The sequence below is a fragment of the Canis lupus genome, chromosome 8 (assembly GCF_003254725.2).
Source record: "Canis lupus dingo isolate Sandy chromosome 8, ASM325472v2, whole genome shotgun sequence".
Classification (NCBI taxonomy): domain Eukaryota; kingdom Metazoa; phylum Chordata; class Mammalia; order Carnivora; family Canidae; genus Canis; species Canis lupus.
In genome coordinates this window covers 62,681,479-62,700,943 of record NC_064250.1, presented here as the reverse complement: position 1 = coordinate 62,700,943, position 19,465 = coordinate 62,681,479, and the positions used below count along the sequence as shown (strand labels likewise).

The following is a 19,465-nucleotide window of genomic DNA, read 5'->3' as shown; positions in this document are numbered from 1 at the left end:
TTAAAAAAGAAAACCATATCTGGGGGCATCACAATGCCAGATTTCAGGTTGTACTACAAAGCTGTGGTAATCAAGACAGTGTGGTACTGGCACAAAAACAGACACATAGATCAGTGGAACAGAATAGAGAACCCAGAAGTGGACCCTGAACTTTATGGTCAACTAATATTCGATAAAGGAGGAAAGACTATCCATTGGAAGAAAGACAGTCTCTTCAATAAATGGTGCTGGGAAAATTGGACATCCACATGCAGAAGAATGAAACTAGACCACTCTCTTGCACCATACACAAAGATAAACTCAAAATGGATGAAAGATCTAAATGTGAGACAAGATTCCATCAAAATCCTAGAGAAGAACACAGGCAACACCCTTTTTGAACTCGGCCACAGTAACTTCTTGCAAGATACATCCACGAAGGCAAAAGAAACAAAAGCAAAAATGAACTATTGGGACTTCATCAAGATAAGAAGCTTTTGCACAGCAAAGGATACAGTCAACAAAACTCAAAGACAACCTACAGAATGGGAGAAGATATTTGCAAATGACATATCAGATAAAGGGCTAGTTTCCAAGATCTATAAAGAACTTATTAAACTCAACACCAAAGAAACAAACAATCCAATCATGAAATGGGCAAAAGACATGAACAGAAATCTCACAGAGGAAGACATAGACATGGCCAACATGCATATGAGAAAATGCCCTGCATCACTTGCCATCAGGGAAATACAAATCAAAACCACAATGAGATACCACCTCACACTGGTGAGAATGGGGCAAATTAATAAGGCAGGAAACAACAAATGTTGGAGGGGATGCGGAGAAAAGGGAACCCTCTTACACTGTTGGTGGGAATGTGAACTGGTGCAGCCACTCTGGAAAACTGTGTGGAGGTTCCTCAAAGAGTTAAAAATAGACTTGCCCTACAACCCAGCAATTGCACTATTGGGGATTTACCCCAAAGATACAGATGCAGTGAAACGCCGGGACACCTGCACCCCGATGTTTATAGCAGCAATGGCCACGACAGCCAAACTGTGGAAGGAGCCTTGGTGTCCAACGAAAGATGAATGGATAAAGAAGATGTGGTTTATGTATACAATGGAATATTACTCAGCTATTAGAAATGACAAATACCCACCATCTGCTTCAATGTGGATGGAACTGGAGGGTATTATGCTGAGTGAAGTAAGTCAGTCGGAGAAGGACAAACATTATATGTTCTCATTCATTTGGGGAATATAAATAATAGTGAAAGGGAATATAAGGGAAGGGAGAAGAAATGTGTGGGAAATATCAGAAAGGGAGACAGAACGTAAAGACTGCTAACTCTGGGAAACGAACTAGGGGTGGTAGAAGGGGAGGAGGGTTGGGGGTGGGAGTGAATGGGTGACGGGCACTGGGGGTTATTCTGTATGTTAGTAAATTGAACACCAATAAAAAATTTTTTAAAAAAATAAAAGGCTTCAAACCACAGGATGGCTCTTCTCTTGTTAGGGGCAAATGGGGCTGATGACTTTAAGTTGAAGCCAATGTTCATTTACCATTCTCAAAATCCCAGGGCATTTAAGAATTATTCTAAATCTACCATGCCTATGCTCTATTCTATAAATGGATCAACAAAGCCTGGATAACAGCCCATTTGTTTACAAGATGGTTTACTGAATGTTTTAAGCCCACTATTGAGATCTACTGCTTGGTAATATTTCAAAATATTATTACTCACTGCATGCTACAGAGTAATGATTTGTAAAAGAAAGAGCCTATCAATGAGGCAAACTTCACTGTTGCCACTGCCACCCCAACTTTCAGCAGCCATTGAAGCGAAACCCTTCACCAGCAAAAAGATTGACTCACTGAAAGCTCAAATGATGGTAAGCATTTTTCTTAAAGATTTATTTATCTATTTGAGAGAGAGTGAGTGTGCAAGAGGTAGGGGCAGAAGAAGAGGGTCTTAACCAGACTCTGCACTGAGAGCAAAGTCTGATGCAGAGCTCAATCTCACAATCCTGAGATCATGACCTGAGCCAAAACCAAGAGCTGGAGGCTTAACCAACTGCACCACCCAAAGGCCCCAGTTGTTAACATTTTTGGCAATAACATATCTTTTAATTAAGGTATATACATTGTATTTTTAGACATAATGCAATGGCACATTTAAGAGACTACACTATAATATAAACATAACTTTTTCATGCACTGTGAAACCAAAAAATTTGACTTGCTTTATTGCAGTGGTTTGGAAACAAACAGACAATATCTCCAAGGTATGCTTGAACACTTAGCTATAATCAAAACGCATTGTGTACATGAATCAAAATTTGACAGCAGATCTGGAAAACCATTAAAGGGAACCAGTGAGCAGTAAGTTGAGAATTCCTAGTCCCTTGGAGCTAAGCTTACCTTCAGAGTATACCACATTATTCTGATTCCCTCTTACTGCATAATTAATAGAGACTTAACCATATCTTGGCTTTCTGTCCCAGGCCAACTCTGCCAGTGTTTATAAACAAAGCGTGGATGAAGGCACATCTGTTTACAACATGGTTTTCTGAGTATTTTAGGCACATTGCTAGGAATTACTGCTCAGGGAAAAAAAATTTCTTTCACAATATTACTGCTCATTGACAATGCAACTGGTCAGCCACAGCTCTGATGGAGGTGTACAAGGACATGAATGTTGTTTTCATAACTGCTAACATAACATCCATTCTGCAGTCCATGGGTCAAGGAATAATTATGAGTTTCAAGTCTTACTACTTAATAACATGACAAGCTGCAGATGCCACAGACAATGATTCCTGTGATGAATCTGGGAAAAATAAATTGAAAACCTGGAAAGGATTCATTATTCTTTGCCATTAAGAACATTCATGATTCATTGGAAAAGGTCAAAATATCAACATTCACAGGAGTTTGAAAGAAGTGGATTCCAACCCTTATTGATGACTTTGAGGAGTTCAAGACTTCAGTGGAGGAAGAAACTGAAGATATGGTGGAAACAGCAAAAGAATTAGAATTAAAAGTGGAGCCTGAAGATGTGACTGAATTCCTGCAATCTTATGATTAAAGTTTTAAAAAAATGAAGAGTTGCTGCTTATGGATAGGCAAAGAAAGTGACTTCTTAAGATGGAATCTACCCCAGTGAAGATTGTTGAAAAGATAACAAAAAGTTTAGAATATTACATAAACTTAGTTGATAAAGCAGTGGCAGCATTACAGAAGAATGAATCCAGTTTCAAAAGAAATTCTATTTTGAGAATAATGCTATCAAAAAACATCACATGCTACAGAGAAATTGTGAACAGAAGAGCCAATCAGTGGGACAAACTTCACTGTTATCTTATTTTAGAAGTTGCCACAGCCACTCCATACTTAAGTACCAGCACCCTGGTCAGCAACCATTCACATTGAGGTAAGACCCTCCTCACCAACAAAAAGATTTTGACTTGCTGAAAGCTGAGATTATAGGATTTTTTTTTGCAATATTATTTTTTACATTAAGGTATGTGCATTGTTTTTAAAGATGTAATACTACTGAACATTTAATAAACTACAGTGAAGTGTAAACATAAATTTCATTATGAGCTGGAAAATCAGAAAATTCATTTGGCTTATTTTATTGTGATGGTCTAGAATCAAACCCTTAATATCTCTGAGGTATGCCTATATTTCAAAAACAGAATAAATAATACCAACTACTGCAAAAAAGGACTAAAAACTATCTACTAGATTTAGTGACAGAACCACTGATGACTTTGGATAGCAGCATCAATGGAATGATAGAAGCAGAAATAAATTTTCAATTACAGGCTAACTGGATATTTTGGCTTCACTTCCAGGCCACCATAATAAAGCAAGTATTACAATAAAGCTACCAAAAAACTTGGATCCTTATATTAAAGGGGGATCTTAGGGCTTTTTCTTCTTTTTTAAAGACTGGAAGCTGAGCATACTTAAATTATATGAGATAGAATCAGTAGTGAGGAATCAAATTTAGACAATTTCTAGAGCTTTGTATCCCATAGGATAAAGATGTAGGACCCAGCATAGGCAAACAGATCAGCCTTATAATGGTAATTCTCCTTCTACTGCCACTAGAGGAAAGATGGGTAGAATTCAACTATATTTATAAATAGGGGGCAATAACTAAGGAATAGTTACAACTTCTCTATAAATAAGAAAATGAAATAGTTCGCTAAGATTGAATAGAAAGCTAATAAAATAAAAAGTCAAGATACGTGAGATTTAAATTAGCCACTTTGACCAAAAGAAAAACAGAAAAGAGTTTTAAGAAGCACTGCAGGGTTATGAGTTTAGAGACAATGGATTTCTAATAGCACTAATAGTCTGATTCTGTGATCTCCTGTGCAGCACTTGCCCAAGCCAAAATTGAGGGACTACGATTTACCCATGGTTTGTATTTTGGAGGGCACACAAACAAAAAAAAATAAAAGGGCAAATAATTTAAAGGTATTGGCAATAGAACATTTAAATAAAGTGGATAAGGTAGAAAGGCTGAAAAAGTTAAAAAAAAAAAAAAAAGAAAGCAAGGTCTTGATGGAGGAGAATCGAGTGGAAGTCTAAGTGATGCCAAGTAAAAGTATGATGGCAACAGTGTAGTGATGAACATGAGAAAATGAAGGCTAACATAATATAGATGACATTAGAGAAGTCATTTTACCCACTGTAGGGCCAACCCAACTATTATAATATTATGCATACATGTTTATTCATGAAGAATTGTAAATAGGATCAATTTTATATAATTATTAATTCTTAAATACTTTTAAATACATTAATACTTGATTTACAAAGTTTAATTCTTACTAACTCGGGTTACTATTTTATTTTATTTTTTTTTTATTTTATTTATTATAGTCACAGAGAGAGAGAGAGGCAGAGACACAGGCAGAGGGAGAAGCAGGCTCCATGCACCCAGAGCCCGACGTGGGATTCGATCCCGGGTCTCCAGGATGGTGCCCTGGGCCAAAGGCAGGCGCCAAACCACTGCGCCACCCAGGGATCCCGGGTTACTATTTTAAAAAATCAAAATGCCCTGTTCACATGGAAAATTGCAAAATATTTCAATAATGATATATCAATTCGAATAAAGAAGAAAGTTAAAAATCACTGGTCTAGGTCAACCTGTTCATTTTACAGAAAAGGAAACAGAATTCTAGAAGTGATTTACCCAAATTCAGCAATTTGCCATAGCAACAGAACTTTAAAAATAAATAGAACTTTCTACAGAAAATGGTTTTTCTGTATTGAAAAATAACTCACTTTACCCTTCTAAATAGAAATATTTCATAATTATCAACCTTTCTTTTAAGAATCTAAGAATATCTACCACAAATACTGTGTATACACCATGCTTAAAACTTACTGTGTTCATTACGCTTAAAAATTAATAAATTATGCAATTCTAAGTCCTTACATAAAGACCTTAATTTACAATCTCTATGAATTTCTTTGCCAAACGTTATCAAAGAAAAATTGATATGCTGAATCAGTATAGATGATATATTTTATTTACACTGCTGATTGAAGTTATTCCATTTCTTTTATAATCTTCCTCAACACAGCACTACAGAGAGCCATTACTAGAAAAGATGAATTTGGCAAGTGAGATGAATCCTATTTGTCTTACCAGCAGCTTAACCACTCAATTGGTATATTAAAAAACAAACAAACAAAACAAATCTCACATAGTTTTCAGCTATGTGCTATAAAAACAACAGAATAGGAACTATCCATACTCCTATGTATAGACTACATAATAGAAGCTCAATAAATACCTGTTTATAGCAAAGAGGGAGTCATTTCAGTCTTCTGATCAAAGCAAGTATTTTTATTTATTCACAATGCTACACCTAAGGATTAAAAACATTATCATACCTTACCCTTCCTCAAGGAATTTTAAATCTGGCTGTGAATATGAGACAGATAGGCAATATATATAACCACTAACGAGTAACTGTTTTTCAAACGTAGGCCAATAAAGTACATCTCCGGGAAATGGATAGTGAAAGTTCTATCTAATCCACCAATGATACCACTATCAAAATATTTTACAATCGTTTTGTAGTTTCCCTCTGTCAGTTTCACCAGGTCATTATCAAATCTCATTTTAGGGACACCTGGGTGGCTGAGTGGTTGAGTGTCTGCTTTCAGCTCAGGGAATGATCCTAGGTCTGGGGATCAAGTCCCACAACTAGCTCCCTGTAAGGAGCCTGCTTCTCCCTCTGCCTATGTCTCTGCCTCTCTCTGTGTCTCTCATGAATAAATAAAATCTTTAAGAAGTAAATAAATAAAAGTTTGTTTTAAAAAACTTCATTTTGGGACACCTGGATGGCTCAGTGGTTAAGCTCTGCTTTTGGCTCACAGCATGATCCTGGAGTTCTGAGATGGAGTCCCACATTGGGCTCCCTGAGCGGAGCCTGCTCCTCTGCCTATGTCTCTGCCTCTCTCTCTGTGTGTCTCTCATGAATAAATAAATAAAATATCTTTTAAATATCATTTTAAGCCAAAAATTGCACTATTTCATTTATTCCCCAAAGTCAAACTCACATTTTTAAAGTTAGTTCTCAAAAATCCAACCTCAGGGGATGAGGTTTCTCCACTTACTTCTTCTCAAAAGAAGTTTTATTTAAAAATAAAACCTGGGCAGCCCAGGTGGCTCAGTGGTTTAGTGCCGCCTTCAGCCCAGGGTGTGATCCTTGGGACCCGGGATCAAGTCCCACTTTGGGCTTCCTGCATGGAGCCTGCTTCTCCCTCTGCCTGTGTCTCTGCCTCTCTCTCTCTCTCTCTGTGTCTCTCATGAATAAATAAATAAAATCATTAAAAATAAGAATAAAACTTAATCGTCATTATTTGTAGGTACTATGTCTACAAATACTCCTAAACTCACTAAAACTATTTTCAAACCCAAAACCAATGCAACACTTTTCACATCACTCACAGACATGCAGAGTGACAAAAAATTTTGAATCATGCAATGTTGAGGTCAAATAGCATTTTGGGTTTTTGGGGGTTTTTAAAAAAGATTTTATTTATCTATTCATGAGAGACACAGACAGAAAAAGGCAGAGACACAGGCAGAGGGAGAAACAGGCTCCATGCAGGGAGCCCAATGCGGGACTCGATCCCGGGACTCCGGGACCACGCCCCGAGCTGAAGGCAGATGCTCAGGCGCTGAATCACCCAGGCGTCCCATTAATACATATTAAATAAGGTAACTTTTAACAGAAACACACATAAAACAAGGTTATATATTGATAGATTGACAAAAATGTTGACCAGAGGCTCACAGGAATGTAACCTGGTATTTCTCCTAGGAGCAATGGTTCAGTATTCACTAATTCAGTGTTCATGGTAACTTTATAAAACACAACTACCCCAAGTAATAAGAATCAACTTTACTTTGAATGTGACAACTTTATGTGCTAAAACTTAAGTCACATGATAGGGCAATAGAGTTCAGTCATCAAAATGAGCTACCACTTCCCAACACAGCATTATTCCATGAAAATGATAAATGTCAAATAAATGGTTCAGAAAATTAGGTGCTAAAGTCTTTTTTACGGTAAAGACTCCTATAGTTCAATAGTCCTCCCTAACCAAGACAAAGATAAACCATTTTCCTGTCATTAGCTGGAACACATAGAGGCAGGCATCAGAAGCTTAAGCACAAAGTCATCCAAGTCAGAGAAGAAAAAGGTTCAAAATGGACAGCAGAACATGGTCTTGGTGGAACAAGAAACCAAAATATTAAGTCTGTGTCCTGATGGGCCAGAGTTCTTTAAAGGGTCTAAGAGTGGACTTACCACCAGTGAACAAAGAAGGTAAATCTTTTTGTTTCTTTAAGATTTTATTTATTTAGCAAGAGAGTGTGTGGACATATGCATGGGTAGGAGGTAGAGAGGGAGTGAGAGAATTCCAAGCAGACAACCCACTGAGCGCAGAGCCTGATGCAGGGCTTACTCTCCTAACCCTGAGATCACGACCCAAGCTGAAATTAAGAATGGAAGCCCAAGGGCAACCCTGGTGGCGCAGCAGTTTAGCGCCACCTGCAGCCCAGGGTGTGATCCTGGAGACCCGGGATCGAGTCCCACGTCCCGGCTCCCTGCATGGAGCCTGCTTCTCCCTCTGCCTGTGTCTCTGCCTCTCTCTCTCTCTCTGTGTCTCTCATGAATAAATAAATAAAATATTAAAAAAAAAAAGAATGGAGGCCCAACCAAGCCACCCACATGTCCTGAGAAGGTGAATCTTAAATGGATAAGATTTCAATTTCCCACTGTATTCATACTTCTAAATTTTAGAGGTATCAAATCCTTTTCATGGTTTCCCTCTGAAAATTTATTTTACTCCATCATGACAGTTTAATTCTGTCAACTTAGGTAGGCTGCAATACCCAGATATTTGGTCAAATGCCATACTAGATCTGTGAAGGTAATTTTTGGACAGGAATAACATTTAGATCAGTAGACTCTAACTAATCCAGATTGCCCTCATGATGCGGGTAAGCCACATCCAAGCAATTGAAGGTCTTAAGAAAAACCCTGACTTCTTCTGAGAGTTTAATTCCACCAGCTAACTGACTTCAGATTCAAACTGCAACTCTTTCCTGTCTCCAGCCTGCCAGAGACCTCTACCTAGATTTTGAACTTGCCAGCATCCACAATTGTAAGCCAATTCCTTAAAATCAGTCAATCTCTCACTCTCTCTCTCTATATATATATAAATATACACAATTGGCTCAGTTTCTCTAGAGAAACGTAACACACCAACATAAATTTCAAAATGCAAATACAATATTGAAGTAAACAGAATCCAAGTCCTCTACACTCTATAAAGACAGAGATCTATTTTCAGTTCATTGACAATACTTGGTACATAACATAAATATGATACTTGATGAATGAATATTAACATACACATATTTCTTAACAATAACTTCTATTGATTACTCTGTTTCAGGCACTATGCTGGGGGGTGTTTTATCTTTGTTCAGTGTTTTATTCCCCCACAACATCCCTTCAAGAGAGTAATTTTAAGTTCCCATTATATAGATAAGGAAACAGGTTCAGAGTTTAGGTCGGTCGCCCACAGTCACCATAATGGGCAAAGTGACCAAAATTCAAATAAAGGTATGGGGCCCCTGGGCGGCTCAGCTGGTTAAACGTCTAGCTCTTGATCTCATCTCAGGTGTTCATCTCAGGGTCATGAGTTCAAGCCCTGCACTGGGCTCCATGCTGGGCATGAAGCCTACTTTAAAAAAAAAAGTGAATAACATAAAATTCAAAGGTGTATGTGATTCTTCAAACTTGAAAGGCAATTTAGAATAACAAAATCAATAAACAATGAGAGGTACAAATAAAGTACAATGAGACTAAATCCCAGAATGTACAGGTAAATTGAAGGCAAATTAATAAAAACTTGTATTTTCACAGTGAAAAGTAAAGTCTGGATCTCATTAGAATAAGGGGTAGTACTAATGGAACATAAAACTAGTTAAGATTCTTTTAACTCTCACCGCCACCCCCCACCCCCCTATGGCTCAGTTGGTTAAGCGTCTGCCTTCTGCTCAGGTCATAATCTCCTCCTCCTGCGAGGCAGCCCTGAATTGTACTTCCTGGTCAGCAGGGAGTCTGCTTCTCTCTCTCTCCCTCTACCCCTCCCCGCTGCTCATTCTCTCTCTCTCTCAAATAAATAAATATTTATTTATTTGTTTACTTATTTAGGATTTTATTTCTTTATTCATGAGAGACACAGAGAGAGAGAGAGAGAGAGAGGCAGAGACACAGGCAGAGGGAGAAGCAGGTTCCATGCAGGGAGCCCCATGTGGACTCCATCCCAGGACTCCAGGATCACGCCCTGGGCCGGAGCCGGGGTCAAATCCCTGAGCCACGGGGGCTGCCCTAAATAAACTTTTTTAAAAAAGAAAATCATTTAACTAAACTTACCTTACCAAAAAATAAATAAATAAATAAACTTACCTTACCGTTATATACATACCCTCCTAATGCTGGTGTCACTAAGATACATGCATTCACTCCTATAAAATACACTTGATGTCCGGATCTCCGTCACCCAGTCTGCCCTCTCGCTGCTGTTCCCACGGTCGTGGTCATCATCCTGAAATTCTTTATCAGCTTTCAGGACGCTCAGAAAATAATCTGTGATCACAGACCGTGCATGAATGGTTCGGCTTGATTTAAACATTTTTAAGTGGGTATACACACTCATCTTCACGCAAGGCACAGTACCAGAGAAGTGCGAAACAGGGACCAGACACGCACAGTCATGAAGCCGGATCCCCACAGTGGTCGTGCCGTCACCCCCGCTAAGCAGGGTTACTCACTGACAGCCGCCGGATGGGCGGGGCGGCACCCCACGGCCTCGCATCTGCCACCCACCGTGCGGGTAGGCGCTGAGGAGGTCACAAACAGCACCTCGAGCCCGCCCGCCGGTGCCGTCCTGGGAGGGAAGACCGGAAGCCACGTCGGTGCGTGCGGCTCACCGGCCCGGCCACTCGCGGCCCAACCGCGTCCGCGTCCACCTGAGGAAGCGGGGCCGCCCGCCGTGCTCCTCAGGCCGCCTCAGGGAGAGCCTCGGGGGCAGGACCTCCTTTTCCAGACGACCCAACCTCGATCTTTGGAAGGCAGCGCCTCTCTCTTCTAACGGTTCCCCCACAGCTCCGACCTCGGAACCCCGGAGCGCAGAGGCTGCCCAGGAGTCCCCCGGTGAGAGGGCAGGTAACGGGCGTCCGCACCGCTGAGGGGCATTCGGGGGCGGCAGGCGCCGGGCGGGCGGGGCGGGGCGGGGCGGGGCGGCCACGGCTCTGCCCTTACCGTCTGCGCCGCTGGGAGGCGGCCTCCCGGGCACCCCCGCCCCACAGGAGCCCCGGGCCCTCAGGTCCCCGCCCGTTGGGGCGCCCCTCGCCCGCCCGCACCCCGCTCCGCGCCGCCCTGAAGCGTGGGCCTTCCCCTCACCAAGGACTATTTGGGGCGCTGGCGGCGGCGGAGGGGCTGCAAGTGGACCAGGCGGCGGCGGGGCTGCAGGCCCGGGGGGTCACGCGGCAGCTGGGAAGCCGACAAAGAACCAACAGGCGGGCGCCGCCGAGGCGAGGCGAGGCCGACGACACCGCACGCGCCAGGCCAAGCGAGGGAAGGCAGGACGGCGTGAGCTCCCACACATCTGGTTTGCGCAGGCGCGCTGGATGCAAAGGGCATCCCTCCCCTCCCCCCTGTTCATCTTTTCCCCTTGCCCCGCCCCTTCCGCTCAGAAATATGCTAAGCTCCGCCCATGTCCCCACTCCTTCCGCTCAACCCAAGCCTCACACTCGTTTGCTGCCGTTTGACACCCGCCTCCCTGCAGATCACACCCGTTAGCCCTCATCCCTGTGCACCTGAGCTCAGTGTCTTACCCTTCCCAAGCTGCCCTCTCCCCTGTTCTCCCTGCCCAGTCCTCCAACCCCGCGCACAGTATGTCTTAATTTTCTGCTCGGTAAGGCAAAAGATTCAACACCCTTCACTTAACTTCCCTTTGTCTTTCTGTCCTCGGCACTTGTACCTCTCAACGAGCATTACTTCTCATTGGCAGAGTTTGTAACATTTATATTCTGTTCTCTAATGTTAGCTACATTTTCCATACTTTTGTCTATAATTTAATTCCCAACATTGAAAACCAAAGAAGAATTACCTCTAGTGCACTGATAATATAAAAAAAACATTCGTGACAGGATCAAATAAGAGTGTGGACCTAGTGGAGAAGGTGGCATCACTACACTTGTAGCTCTGGAAGGAAAAATGGAATATACTGAGGTTTTTTAAATGTAATACTGTAATAAACCTGTTTCAGTCTCTAAGAAGATCTGATTTCTTCACACTATTTCCTTTTCAAGCCTATTGCATTCTAGGATTTCCTATGATTGCCCAACTCCTTCAACCTAATTATCTTCCTCTTTTTTAGATGCCTATTTCATTTTCCTGTAGTATACCCTTAAACAGTTCTTTTAGGAGTGATCTATAAGTGATAAATTTCCTCAGTCCTTGGAAGTAAAAAAAGACAACTTTAGTCTGCTCCTCACTTAAATGCTAATTTGCCTGGCTATAAAATTCGAGGCTCAAACTCATTGTCCCCCAGAAATTTTAAAGGCATTATTCCCTTGTGTTCTAGTATATAGTGTAACTGATAAGAAGTGTGATGCCAATATTGTTCTCAACTTCTGATTTATTTTTCTTTTTGGAATCTTTTTAGGACTCTTTTATCTTTGGACTTGTGAAGTTTCTCCAAGATATGGCTATCATTCAAATGGATTAGCACAGGGTGAGACCTTTCTATTTGAAGACATGGAGCTTTCCTTTCTGGGAGATCTACTTTTTCTCTACTCTCAATCTGAAACTCCTATTAGATGTATGTTGGCTCTTCTTTGTGGGTCATCTCTGCATTTCAATATTTCTTTTTGTCCTCTTGCTCTACATTCTGAGAAATTCCCTTGACTTTTTTCTCTAGCCTTTCTGTTGAGTTTTCCATTTTAGAATTATATTTCCAATACTTATTACTTATTTGGGTTTTTAAGTAATCTCTCCACCTACTGTGGGGCTCAAATTCATGACCCTGAGATCAAGGGTCACATGCTCTTCTGACTGAGCCAGCCAGGCACCCCTATATGGGGTATTTTTTAAGAGTCTCCTATTTATATTTTATAGATGCACTGTCTCCTCAAATTTCTCTGAGAATATTAATTTTAACTTTTTATTTTTTAAAGATTTTATTTATTTATTCATAGAGATGCAGAGAGAGAGAGAGAGAGAGAGAGGCAGAGACACAGGCAGAGGGAAAAGCAGGCTCCATGCAGAGAGCCGGACGTGGGACTCCATCCAGGGTCTCCAGATCACGCCCTGGGCTGCAGGCGGCGCTAAACCGCTGCGCCACCGGGACTGCCCAATTTTAACTTTTTAAAAAGTTCACCACTGTTCCCTGAACTATTTCTGTTCTCCTAGGGTGAAGTCTTCTTCATTTTGGCTCTGTTGGTTTTGTGCAACTATCTTATGGCCCTTGGTTGTCCTTTTGTGTTTTTTTTTCCTTTTGTGTTTTTGAATATGAGGAGCCAGATGAATTACTTGGGTTCTTTTCTATCACCAATCTCTTTCCAGAATGAAAATGCTGATTATGTGATCTGTATGTGCAGGCTGACTACTTCAACAGGCAGGCAGGAAGACTTCCTCTCTCACCCCCATGCTAAAGCTTCCTTTTTTTTTTTTTTAAGATTTTATTTATTTATTCATGAGACACACACACACAGAGAGAGAGAGAGAGAGAGAGGCAGAGACATAAGCAGAAGGAGAAGCAGGCTCTACACGGGCCCTGATGTGGGACTCGACCCTGGGATTCTGGGTTCATGCCCGAAGCCAAAGGCCAATACTCAACCACTGAGCCACCCAGGTGTCCCAAGTGCATAAGGTTCTACTCTGGGCTTTTAACTACTGCCATCCCAGGACATAACTTGGTTTCTTTAGAAGAGTTCTCTAGCTACTGCCTAGGACAAACACTGCCAAAATATGCACAAAGTTGAGGGAAGAGAAGAGAAGCAGCTGATCCACACATACCTCCTACACACTGTTTTCCATCAGTTACCTTGAACTTGTGCCTTTCTTCCCACTCTAGGTCTTTGTAGCCAATCATTTAAGTATCTGAGATCATTTAAATGGAAGGCATCTCTCTTTTCCCCTGCAGCTTCTTGTGTACTTGAAGCTGTGGCTCCTTCTTCTCTGCTTTACCAATCAATTTTGTTGATTTGCCTTCAATCTTAGAGAAGCTCACCAAAACTTGATTTGCTAATATAGCCCTGCTCTTCCACATCTACTTTCACTCATGGATTGATTTCCTCTTATACTTCTTTACTATCATTGTAATGGAAGGAAGAAATATTGGTAAACATGGGAGCTTTTCATCTGCCTCAAAGTGAATGTCCCACTTGAGCCATTGGGATTTACTAAATGTCATGGGAAGCCACTAAGGGCTCTAACCAGGGACAATCGCCCTGGCTGTTCTGTGGAGATATATAGAGTGAGAAATCATTGCAGTAATTGATACCCACTAGCCACATGTGCTATACAATATCTACTAGCTTTCTGTGCCTTCTGAGCCCTTGGAATGTGGCAAATACCACTAAAGAACAGAATTTTTCATATTATTGAATTTGAATTTGAATATTACTTAATTTTAATTTTATACCTGATTAATTTATTAGAGAACTTCTATATTGGTAAGACTGTGGGCATTTCAGTCTACTTTTTCAGCTATACATTTTATGAAATCTAAATATAGTGGAAGTATTTTGGATGAAAACTAGCTTCCAAATTGAACTGTGACTGTTACTGCCAAGTACAAAAATTTGGTGCCTTAGGCTGTTCAGGCTGTTATAACAAAGTACTGCAGGCTGGGAGGCTTAAGTAACAAACATTTTTTCCTTATGGTCCTAGAGGCTGGGAAGTCCAATATCAAGGCATAGGCAGATTTGGTGTCTGGTGAAAGCTCACTTCCTGGTTCATGGAAAGCTGTCAGACCGTGTCTACACAGGGGAGAAAGGGGATGGGAACTCTCTGGGATCTCTTCTATAAAGGTATGGATCCCATTCATGAGGACTCTACCCTCATAAGCTAATCACTTTCCAGAGGCCCCACCTTCAAATATCATCTCATTAAGAGTCAGGATTTCAACATATGAAACTGAGGGAGGGGAATGCAAGCATTCAGTCCACTGCATTTAGTAAGAAAAAATAATGCAAATATATCATTAATAAAGTTTTTATATTGATTACATATTTGATGTGATACAATTTTAGATATATTTGGTTTAAAATACACTATAAATATTAATTATAGCCATTTCTTTTTAGTTCTTTTAACATGGCTGCTAGAAGGTTTAAAATTATAAATAGAATTCACACATTTCTCTTGGACAGCTCTGCTCTAGAATCTTACCCTGAACAGTTCAGGCCCCATATAAAAGTACCTGGCTGGGACACCTAGGTGGCTCAGCGTTTGGGCATCTGCCTTTGATCTTGGGATCCTGGGATCAAGTCCCGCATCAGGCTCCTTACGGGGCCTGCTTCTTCTTCTGCCTATGTCTCTGCCCCTCTCTGTGTGTCTCTCATGAATAAATAAAATCTTTAAAACAAATAAAAAAATAAAAGTACCTGGCCACTTCCCTAACCTCATCTTCCTGTCTCCACTCTCTCCTTTATTGCTCATGTCCAATCCGCACTAGCCTCTTGAATCCATTTAGCTTCTTCTGTCTTGCTTGCTGGTCCCTCCCTGGAAAATCTCCCCAACACATTCTCACAGCTCGCTACCTTAAATCATTAAGTCCCTGGACTACTTGCAAAAAACACCCCTAACCTTACTCCCAACTGTTCTCTTTCCCCTTCTCTGCTTGACTTTCTTCATGGCCCGTAAGCACCATTTGAACTTACACATTTTGTTTGTTCATTGTACATCTCTTTGGCTAGGAGGTAAGTGTTGTGATGGCAGGAGTTCTGTCTGACTTGCTTACCAGAAAGCACTCCAAAAAGCACTTTACACATAGTGGGTACCCAGTAAAAGTTTGTTGAATGAATGAAAGCTCACACCTCTGTGCTCTTTTTCTTTCTTTACTAAAGACATTGTCTGGAGAGAGTGGAGGATTAAATACTGAGAGGAATTATACCCTCTCCCACACAGCAGACGCTGTTAAATAGGCAAGGGACATACTGGATTGTGAAAAGAGGGAATGAATGCATGGTGGGAATTTAAACATTGGTCATCTCTTTACAGCCGTAAGATTAACTGCGGGAGAACACAACCCGATGCAGTCTATTAATGTATAATTGCTCCCAGATGTTTCTCTCCTTCTATGGACCAAAGAGGACTCTAGCTTTGCCTACTCAATTTCTTTCCCTCTATCACCCTCCAAGAGGGTCAGAAACACTCTTTTGAAGATACTGTTGGGAGCAATCTTCTGAAGAGTTGAAAAGAAAGGAGTGTGAACAGTTACACTTTGTAACACAGAAGGAAAAAAGGAGAATTTTGAGAAGGATTGCTATAGTCTATGAGTCCCCTTTTGGATATCTGAAAAATTGAAATGGAAAACTTGAAATTTTGATTTTTTTTCAAATTCTAGGTCTCAACTGACATATCTGAGCCTGGACCACATGGTTGATGACTATAAAAGTTATGTATGTTTAGACCTTTATATTAAACACAAATAAATATAAGTTATAAAAAGCAAAGGCTGTCAGATTAGATTTTTTAAAAAACCCAACTATATATTGTCTAAAAGATGAAGATATAGGGCACCTGGCTTGGTTCAGCGTCTGCCTTCAGCTTGGGTCATGATCCCAGGGTCCTGGGATCAAGCCCCTCATGCAAATAGTGATTAGAGAAAACTGGAGTGACTATACTGTTAGACAAAGTAAATATCAGAACAAGGAATATTAGCACAGATTAAGGGAGAACAGTTCATAAGAGGATGTAAATGTGTATGCATTAATAACAAAATTTCAAAATATTTGAAGAAAAAACTGAAGGAACCAAAAGGAAAAATAAACAAAGCTGAAAATATAGTTGGTGGGGTACCAGGCTGGCTCAGTAGACAGAGCATGCAACTCTTATCTTGGGGTCATGAGTTCAAGCCCCACATTAGACATAGAGTTTGCTTTTAATAAATGAATAAACAAACAAATAAGTAAATAAAATATAGTTAGAGAATTCAAAAATCCTCTCTCAATAGCTGATAAAACAATGTGATCACCACCATCACATTGAAGTAATTGACATTTATAGAACTCTCCACTTAACCATACTCAAACACACACTTCTTTTCAAGTGTACATACAATATATTCCAAGACAGAACATATTCAATGCCATAAAACAAGTCACAATAAGTTAAGAGGATTGAATTCAGGCACAGTATATTCTTTGACTACAATGGAATTAAGTTATAAATCAAAACCAGAAAGGTACCTGAAAAAAATCCTTAAGTGTTTGAAAATTAAACAACACACTTCCAAGTAACCCATTGTGAAAGAAGAAACCACAAGGGAAATTAGAAAATATTTACAACTGAATAAAAATTAAAACGCAACACACCAAACTTTGTGGGATACAGCTGAAGCAGTACTCAGAGGGAAATTTTTGGCATTAAATGCATATATCAGAAAGGACGAAGATACATGAAAAGATGCTGAACATCACTAATTACTGGGAAATGCAAATGAAAACCACAATGAGAGGCACCTGGCTGGCTCAGTTGGTAAAACATGACTCCATCTAGGTGTTAGACTCCCATTTTGAGTATTCTTAAAAATAAAATCTCAAAAAAAACCCCACAATGAGATAGCTCCTCACACCCATTAAAATAGCTATCATCGAGAAGACAAAAGAAAATAAGTGTTGGTGAGGATGTGGAGAAAGGGAACCTTGTGCACTGGTGGTGGGAATGTAAATTGGTTTAGCCACCATGGAATTAAAATACAACTACCACATGATCCAGCAATCCTACTTCTGGGTATTTACCCAAATGAAATGAAAAGAGGAATCTGAAGAGGTATCTGCACTCTCAATTATTGAAGCATTATTTAATATGGAAATATGGACAACCTAAGTGCCTGTCAAAGGATGAATGGATAGAGATGGTGATACACACACACACACACACACACACACACACACACAATGGATTATTATTCAGCCATGAGAAAGAAGGAAATCCTGCTATTCACAGCTACCTGGATGGAACTGGAGAACATTATGCTTAGTGAGATAAGCCAGACAGAGAAAGACAGATAACATAGGCTATCTCACATGGTATCTAAAAAGAGCTGAATTCATAGAAACAGAGGGTAAAATGGGGGTTACCAGGGGCTGGCGGCTAGGGAAATTGGGAAGATGCTGATAAAGGATACAAGCTTGCGACTAAAGGATGAGTAAGTTCTGGAGATCTAATGCACAACACAGTGATTATAGTCAACAACACTGCATTACACACTTCAAATTTGCTAAAAGACTAAATGTCTCACCATAAGGAAGAAACGATCATTATGCAATGCAACAGAGGTGTTAGCTAAAGCTATGGTGATGATCATACTGCGGTATATAAATGCATCAAATCAACACACTGAACACCTTAATTTTATACAATGATGTAAATTAAATCTCAATTTAAAAAAAAAGAAAAGAGGAAAGGTGTGATTAAGCCTTTCATCTCTAACTGTGAAATAGAAGGACTATTTATTTCCCTCTCTTTAGTAGCAAATGGGATGGGATACTGGGAAGATGTTGGACTCCATGGTCTGACAAATCCAGGTTTAATTCCTGGCCCTGTTCCTTTTTAATTGTATCACATTGAGCCACTCACATTCCTTCTCAGCCTCTGATTCCTCCTTTGTGAAATTGAGTTAATATGTTTACCATTCGAGTAGCCCCGGTGGCTCAGCGGTTTGGTGCTGCCTGCAGCCCGGGGTGTGATCCTGGAGCCCCAGGATCGAGTCCCAGGTCGGGCTCCCTACGTGGAGCCTGCTTCTCCCTCTGCCTCTCTCTCTGTCTATGAATAAATAAATAAAATATTTTAAAAATCTATGTTTACCATTCAGGATTGCCAAGAGGACTAACCGCTGTCTTTGGCACCTAGAGTGTCACCTACAAGTGTGCATCATACTCAATCTGTGTATCACTAACAGGGAGGGCCAATTGAGGGTTAGGGACAGCAAATACTCAAAGGAGATGTAAAGGGAAGCCACATGGGGAAAGTTGGAACCCTGACACTTAGCTTTAGCTATCACATCATTGTCAGAGAAACTCAAATTACTGAATCAAGATATAGAACCCAAGTAATGAGAAAATTTCCACCCTTGCACTTCTTTTTGTGTAGTGCCTTAACACAGGATCCTTGATACTTTTGTATGATTTCTCTGAATGGTTATATTTTGATTCCAATGTTGTTGACATTTCACATAGTCTGTGAGCCTCTCTCTTCTGAAAACTGCCTCTCTCCCACCCACAAGGTGGTGGAGGCTATTATTATTATGATTTAACCCTCCTACAACACTGCTCTAAGTACTTTATAATTAACTGTTTTCATCCTCCAATATCCCTATGAGATAAGCATTGTTATTACCCCCATTTACAGATAAAGAAATTGAGGCTTAAAGTTTCCATGGATACATTCATGATTCACAAACTTACTGAGCTCAGGATTACCTCAAAAATTATTACCTTAAAAATTATTCTAAAGAGCTTTCATTTATGTAGGTTATAACTTTTAATATTTACCATACTAGAAATAAAAATTAAGAAATGTTTAAATAATCACTTAAAAATAACAGTAACAGGGTGCCTACCTGGCTGGCTTAGTTGGTAGAGCATGGGACTCTTGACTTCAGTGTTGTAAGTTTAAGACCACACTGGGTGTAG

The 19,465-nt window shown here is 40.4% G+C and overlaps 1 protein-coding gene and 1 long non-coding RNA gene across 24 annotated transcripts in view; one reads left to right on the top strand and one right to left on the bottom strand.

The window, feature by feature from the left end:
• Window positions 1-11,191, bottom strand: part of LOC112657835 (uncharacterized) — a 29,681-nt gene extending 18,490 nt beyond the window's left edge. The window contains exons 1-2 of one of the 10 annotated variants that reach the window (XR_007412516.1): window positions 11,001-11,191; window positions 10,024-10,485 (exon numbers count right to left, since the gene is read on the bottom strand). This is a non-coding gene — a long non-coding RNA (uncharacterized LOC112657835). Of the gene's footprint in view, window positions 1-10,004; window positions 10,801-11,000 lie in introns of those variants that run through there. The other 9 variants (XR_007412518.1, XR_007412519.1, XR_003135340.3 and 6 more) reach the window with 9 other exon arrangements.
• BTBD7 (BTB domain containing 7) overlaps window positions 10,513-19,465 on the top strand; it is a 109,466-nt gene continuing 100,513 nt past the window's right edge. Inside the window, exons 1-4 of one of the 14 annotated variants that reach the window (XM_049113436.1) lie at window positions 10,517-10,751; window positions 11,005-11,189; window positions 12,268-12,336; window positions 14,496-14,635. The gene's annotated coding sequence lies outside the window, so the exon portion shown is untranslated. Of the gene's footprint in view, window positions 10,764-11,004; window positions 11,209-11,230; window positions 11,515-12,267; window positions 12,337-14,495; window positions 14,636-19,465 lie in introns of those variants that run through there. The other 13 variants (XM_049113432.1, XM_035719670.2, XR_007412514.1 and 10 more) reach the window with 13 other exon arrangements.